The sequence below is a fragment of the Artemia franciscana genome, unplaced genomic scaffold (genome assembly GCF_032884065.1).
Source record: "Artemia franciscana unplaced genomic scaffold, ASM3288406v1 Scaffold_3948, whole genome shotgun sequence".
In the NCBI taxonomy this organism is placed as follows: Eukaryota; Metazoa; Arthropoda; class Branchiopoda; order Anostraca; family Artemiidae; genus Artemia; species Artemia franciscana.
In genome coordinates this window covers 18,274-25,578 of record NW_027064503.1, presented here as the reverse complement: position 1 = coordinate 25,578, position 7,305 = coordinate 18,274, and the positions used below count along the sequence as shown (strand labels likewise).

The following is a 7,305-nucleotide window of genomic DNA, read 5'->3' as shown; positions in this document are numbered from 1 at the left end:
AGTTTTTTTAGTTTTTTAGCTTTTTTATTTTTTTTATTAGTTTTTAGTTTTTTTTGTAGTTTTGCCTTTTTTTAGTTTTTTCAGTTTTGACGTCACCTGATCCAGTTTTTTCAGGTGACGTCACCTGATCCACGATCCACAGACAACTTATTTTTATATATATAGATAGTTTTTTTTTTTACTTATGTCCTGGTCGTCATTTATACTCCCTGTGTCCCTGTGCTTTGTTGATTGCTAATCGAACATTCCTTTTGTCCTGGTCGCTTTCTCTTTGAGTGTCGTCATTTATTAGTTTTTTCCTTTTTTTTTTTTAGTTTTCTATTGGTTTTTACTTTATTTTAGCTTATTTTTCAGTTTTTTCCTTTTTTTTAGTTTTTTTTTATTTTTTATTTTTTTTAGTTTTTTACCTTTTTTTAGTTTTTTTTTAGTTTTTTTAGTTTTTTAGCTTTTTTACTTTTTTTATTAGTTTTTATTTTTTTTTTTGTAGTTTTTGCCTTTTTTTAGTTTTTTCAGTTTTTTTTTTAGTTTTTTATTGGTTTTTACCTTTATAGTTTTTTTAGTTTTTTAGCTTTTTTATTTTTTTTATTAGTTTTTAGTTTTTTTTTGTAGTTTTTGCCTTTTTTTAGTTTTTTCAGTTTTGACGTCACCTGATCCAGTTTTTTCAGGTGACGTCACCTGACACATCCATCCACACATCCACAGACAGACAGACAACTTATTTTTATATATATAGATATACTAGCTGTTGGGGTGGCGCTTCGCGCCACCCCAACACCTAGTTGGTGGGGGCGCTTCGCGCCCCCCCCAAGCCCCCCCGCGCGCGTAAGTCGTTACGCGCCATAATAGTTACGCGCCATTGTAGTTGTGTCCCTATGTCCCACCTGTGAATATAGATAGATATATATATATGGTTTTAACTACGTAAAACTTGGGAATATACAACATTCTTTGCTGTCCCATTGTCTTTGCATATAAATAGATTGTCAGGTTTACCGACTCTTGAACATGCAACATATAATGGTCCATGGGAAAACAATCTGTATTCAGATCTATACCTCATGATTCTAATGATTGCCCTTGAGCTTTGTTGATGGTGATTGCTAATCGACCATTCCCTGTCCCGGTGTCCCGGTCGTCATTTACATCCCCCTGTTTCCCCCGGTGTCCCCGTTGTAGTTGTGTCCCTGTGTCCCGGTCGTCATTTATATTCCCTGTGTCCCGGGTCCCGGTCGTCATTTGTATCCCGGTGTCCCGGTCTGTATATACATTCGTTTTTTAGTTTTGTTTTTCTCCTTTATTTTTTTCCTTTTTTTTTTCTTTTTTAGTTTATTTAGATTTTTAGATTTTTTAGTTTTGTCCTGGTCGTCATTTATACTCCCTGTGTCCCGGTGCTTTGTTGATTGCTAATCGAACATTCCTTTTGTCCTGGTCGCTTTCTCTTTGAGTGTCGTCATTTATTTTTTTCTTTTTTAGTTCTTTTAGTTTTTACCTTTTTTAGTTTTTTTTTAGTTTTTAGTTTTTTTAGTTTTTTACCTTTTTTTAGTTTTTTTTAGTTTTTTTAGTTTTTTAGCTTTTTTATTTTTTTTTATTAGTTTTTAGTTTTTTTGTAGTTTTTGCCTTTTTTTTATTTTTTTTAGTTTTTTAGCTTTTTTATTAGTTTTTAGTTTTTTTTTGTAGTTTTTGCCTTTTTTTAGTTTTTTTAGTTTTTTAGCTTTTTTATTTTTTTTATTAGTTTTTAGTTTTTTTTGTAGTTTTTGCCTTTTTTTTCTCTTTGAGTGTCGTCATTTATTAGTTTTTTCCTTTTTTTTTAGTTTTTTATTGGTTTTTACCTTTATTTTAGCTTATTTTTCAGTTTTTTTCCTTTTTTTTAGTTTTTTTTTATTTTTTATTTTTTTTTAGTTTTTTACCTTTTTTTTAGTTTTTTTAGTTTTTTTAGTTTTTTAGCTTTTTTACTTTTTTTATTAGTTTTTAGTTTTTTTTTTGTAGTTTTTGCCTTTTTAGTTTTTTATTGGTTTTTACCTTTATAGTTTTTTTAGTTTTTTAGCTTTTTTATTTTTTTTATTAGTTTTTAGTTTTTTTTGTAGTTTTTGCCTTTTTTAGTTTTTTCAGTTTTGACGTCACCTGATCCAGTTTTTTCAGGTGACGTCACCTGACACATCCATCCACACATCCATCCATCCATCCATCCACAGACAACTTATTTTTATATATATAGATATCTATATATATATATATATATATATCTATATATATAAAAATAAGTTGTCTGTGGATGGATGGATGGATGGACGTGTCAGGTGACGTCACCTGAAAAAACTGGATCAGGTGACGTCAAAACTGAAAAAACTAAAAAAAGGCAAAAACTACAAAAAAAACTAAAAACTAATAAAAAAAATAAAAAAGCTAAAAAACTAAAAAAACTATAAAGGTAAAAACCAATAAAAAACTAAAAAAAAAACTGAAAAAACTAAAAAAAAGGCAAAAACTACAAAAAAAACTAAAAACTAATAAAAAAAGTAAAAAAGCTAAAAAACTAAAAAAACTAAAAAAAGGTAAAAAACTAAAAAAAATAAAAAATAAAAAAAACTAAAAAAAAGGAAAAAAACTGAAAAATAAGCTAAAATAAAGGTAAAAACCAATAAAAAAACTAAAAAAAAAAAGGAAAAAACTAATAAATGACGACACTCAAAGAGAAAAAAAAGGCAAAAACTACAAAAAAAACTAAAAACTAATAAAAAAATATCTATATATATAAAAATAAGTTGTCTGTGGATGGATGGATGGATGTGTCAGGTGACGTCACCTGAAAAAACTGGATCAGGTGACGTCAAAACTGAAAAAAACTAAAAAAAGGCAAAAACTACAAAAAAAACTAAAAACTAATAAAAAAAATAAAAAAGCTAAAAAACTAAAAAAACTATAAAGGTAAAAACCAATAAAAAACTAAAAAAAAAACTGAAAAAACTAAAAAAAGGCAAAAACTACAAAAAAAACTAAAAACTAATAAAAAAAGTAAAAAAGCTAAAAGACTAAAAAAACTAAAAAAAGGTAAAAAACTAAAAAAAATAAAAAATAAAAAAAACTAAAAAAAAGGAAAAAAACTGAAAAATAAGCTAAAATAAAGGTAAAAACCAATAAAAAAACTAAAAAAAAAGGAAAAAACTAATAAATGACGACACTCAAAGAGAAAAAAAAAGGCAAAAACTACAAAAAAAAACTAAAAACTAATAAAAAAAATAAAAAAGCTAAAAAACTAAAAAAACTAAAAAAAGGCAAAAAACTACAAAAAAAACTAAAAACTAATAAAAAAGCTAAAAAACTAAAAAAACTAAAAAAAAGGCAAAAACTACAAAAAAACTAAAAACTAATAAAAAAAATAAAAAAGCTAAAAAACTAAAAAAAACTAAAAAAACTAAAAAAAGGTAAAAAACTAAAAAAACTAAAAACTAAAAAAAACTAAAAAAGGTAAAAACTAAAGAACTAAAAAAGAAAAAAATAAATGACGACACTCAAAGAGAAAGCGACCAGGACAAAAGGAATGTTCGATTAGCAATCAACAAAGCACCGGGACACAGGGAGTATAAATGACGACCCGGGGGAAACAGGGGGATATAAATGACGACCGGGACAAAAAAACTAAAAAGAAAAAAAAACTAAAAACTAATAAAAAAACTAAAAAATCTAAAAATCTAAATAAGCTAAAAAAGAAAAAAAAAGGAAAAAAATAAAGGAGAAAAACAAAACTAAAAAACGAATGTATATACAGACCGGGACACCGGGATACAAATGACGACCGGGACCCGGGACACAGGGAATATAAATGACGACCGGGACACAGGGACACAACTCCGGTACACCGGGATACAAATGACGACCGGGACACAGGGAATATAAATGACGACCGGGACACAGGGACACAACTACAACGGGGACACCGGGGGGAAACAGGGGGATATAAATGACGACCGGGACAAAAAAACTAAAAAGAAAAAAAAACTAAAAACTAATAAAAAAACTAAAAAATCTAAAAATCTAAATAAGCTAAAAAAGAAAAAAAAAGGAAAAAAATAAAGGAGAAAAACAAAACTAAAAAACGAATGTATATACAGACCGGGACACCGGGATACAAATGACGACCGGGACCCGGGACACAGGGAATATAAATGACGACCGGGACACAGGGACACAACTACAACGGGGACACCGGGGGAAACAGGGGGATGTAAATGACGACCGGGACACCGGGACAGGGAATGGTCGATTAGCAATCACCATCAACAAAGCTCAAGGGCAATCATTAGAATCATGAGGTATAGATCTGAATACAGATTGTTTTCCCATGGACCATTATATGTTGCATATTCAAGAGTCGGTAAACCTGACAATCTATTTATATGCAAAGACAATGGGACAGCAAAGAATGTTGTATATTCGCAAGTTTTACGTAGTTAAAACCATATATATATATCTATCTATATTCACAGGTGGGACATAGGGACACAACTACAATGGCGCGTAACTATTATGGCGCGTAACGACTTACGCGCGCGGGGGGGCTTGGGGGGGGCGCGAAGCGCCCCCACCAACTAGGTGTTGGGGTGGCGCGAAGCGCCACCCCAACAGCTAGTATATATATATATATATATATATACTAGCTGTTGGGGTGGCGCTTCGCGCCACCCCAACACCTAGTTGGTGGGGGCGCTTCGCGCCCCCCCCAAGCCCCCCCGCGCGCGTAAGTCGTTACGCGCCATAATAGTTACGCGCCATTGTAGTTGTGTCCCTATGTCCCACCTGTGAATATAGATATATATATATATATATGGTTTTAACTACGTAAAACTTGCGAATATACAACATTCTTTGCTGTCCCATTGTCTTTGCATATAAATAGATTGTCAGGTTATCCCCCTGTTTCCCCCGGTGTCCCCGTTGTAGTTGTGTCCCTGTGTCCCGGTCGTCATTTATATTCCCTGTGTCCCGGGTCCCGGTCATCATTTGTATCCCGGTGTCCCGGTCTGTATATACATTCGTTTTTTAGTTTTGTTTTTCTCCTTTATTTTTTTCCTTTTTTTTTCTTTTTTAGCTTATTTAGATTTTTAGATTTTTTAGTTTTTTTTATTAGTTTTTAGTTTTTATTTCTTTTTAGTTTTTTTGTCCCGGTCGTCATTTATATCCCCCTGTTTCCCCCGGTGTCCCCGTTGTAGTTGTGTCCCTGTGTCCCGGTCGTTATTTATATTCCCTGTGTCCCGGTCGTCATTTGTATCCCGGTGTACCGGTCTGTATATACATTCGTTTTTTAGTTTTGTTTTTCTCCTTTATTTTTTTCCTTTTTTTTTCTTTTTTAGTTTATTTAGATTTTTAGATTTTTTAGTTTTTTTATTAGTTTTAGTTTTTTTTTCTTTTTAGTTTTTTTGTAGTTTTTACCTTCTTTTTAGTTTTGTTAATTTTTTTTTTTACTTGTGTCCTGGTCGTCATTTATACTCCCTGTGTCCCGGTGCTTTGTTGATTGCTAATCGAACATTCCTTTTGTCCTGGTCGCTTTCTCTTTGAGTGTCGTCATTTATTTTTTTCTTTTTTAGTTCTTTTAGTTTTTACCTTTTTTAGTTTTTTTTTAGTTTTTAGTTTTTTTAGTTTTTTACCTTTTTTTAGTTTTTTTAGTTTTTTAGCTTTTTTATTTTTTTTATTAGTTTTTTAGTTTTTTTGTAGTTTTTGCCTTTTTTTTTAGTTTTTTGTCCTGGTCGCTTTCTCTTTGAGTGTCGTCATTTATTAGTTTTTTCCTTTTTTTTTTTAGTTTTTTATTGGTTTTTACCTTTATTTTAGCTTATTTTTCAGTTTTTTCCTTTTTTTTAGTTTTTTTTTATTTTTTATTTTTTTTAGTTTTTTACCTTTTTTTAGTTTTTTTAGTTTTTTTAGTTTTTTAGCTTTTTTACTTTTTTTATTAGTTTTTAGTTTTTTTTTGTAGTTTTTGCCTTTTTTTAGTTTTTTCAGTTTTTTTTTTAGTTTTTTATTGGTTTTTTACCTTTATAGTTTTTTTTAGTTTTTTAGCTTTTTTATTTTTTTTATTAGTTTTTAGTTTTTTTTGTAGTTTTTGCCTTTTTTTAGTTTTTTCAGTTTTGACGTCACCTAATCCAGTTTTTTCAGGTGACGTCACCTGACACATCCATCCACACATCCATCCACACATCCATCCACAGACAACTTATTTTATATATATAGATATATATATATATATATATTATTTCTATATATATATCTATATATATAAAAATAAGTTGTCTGTGGATGGATGTGTGGATGGATGTGTGGATGGATGTGTCAGGTGACGTCACCTGAAAAAACTGGATTAGGTGACGTCAAAACTGAAAAAACTAAAAAAAGGCAAAAACTACAAAAAAAACTAAAAACTAATAAAAAAATAAAAAAGCTAAAAAACTAAAAAAACTATAAAGGTAAAAACCAATAAAAAACTAAAAAAAAAACTGAAAAAACTAAAAAAAGGCAAAAACTACAAAAAAAAAACTAAAAACTAATAAAAAAAGTAAAAAAGCTAAAAAACTAAAAAAACTAAAAAAACTAAAAAAAGGTAAAAAACTAAAAAAAATAAAAAATAAAAAAAAACTAAAAAAAAGGAAAAAACTGAAAAATAAGCTAAAATAAAGGTAAAAACCAATAAAAAACTAAAAAAAAAAGGAAAAAACTAATAAATGACGACACTCAAAGAGAAAGCGACCAGGACAAAAAACTAAAAAAAAAGGCAAAAACTACAAAAAAACTAAAAACTAATAAAAAAAATAAAAAAGCTAAAAAACTAAAAAAACTAAAAAAAGGTAAAAAACTAAAAAAACTAAAAACTAAAAAAAAACTAAAAAAGGTAAAAACTAAAAGAACTAAAAAAGAAAAAAATAAATGACGACACTCGAAGAGAAAGCGACCAGGACAAAAGGAATGTTCGATTAGCAATCAACAAAGCACCGGGACACAGGGAGTATAAATGACGACCAGGACACAAGTAAAAAAAAAAATTAACAAAACTAAAAAGAAGGTAAAAACTACAAAAAAACTAAAAAGAAAAAAAAACTAAAAACTAATAAAAAAAACTAAAAAATCTAAAAATCTAAATAACTAAAAAAGAAAAAAAAAGGAAAAAAATAAAGGAGAAAAACAAAACTAAAAAACGAATGTATATACAGACCGGTACACCGGGATACAAATGACGACCGGGACACAGGGAATATAAATAACGACCGGGACACAGGGACACAACTACAACGGGGACACCGGGGGAAACAGGGGGATATAAAT

General features: G+C 29.3%; 1 long non-coding RNA gene across 1 annotated transcript; it reads right to left on the bottom strand.

Moving 5' to 3' along the window:
- Positions 1–362: 362 nt before the first annotated feature.
- Positions 363–6,203, bottom strand: LOC136043250 (uncharacterized). Its single transcript, XR_010621576.1, has 2 exons — positions 6,023–6,203; positions 363–2,019 (listed from the first exon to the last, which is right to left on the bottom strand). It is a non-coding gene; the product is annotated as an uncharacterized LOC136043250 (long non-coding RNA).
- Between the last annotated feature and the right edge of the window lie 1,102 nt (positions 6,204–7,305).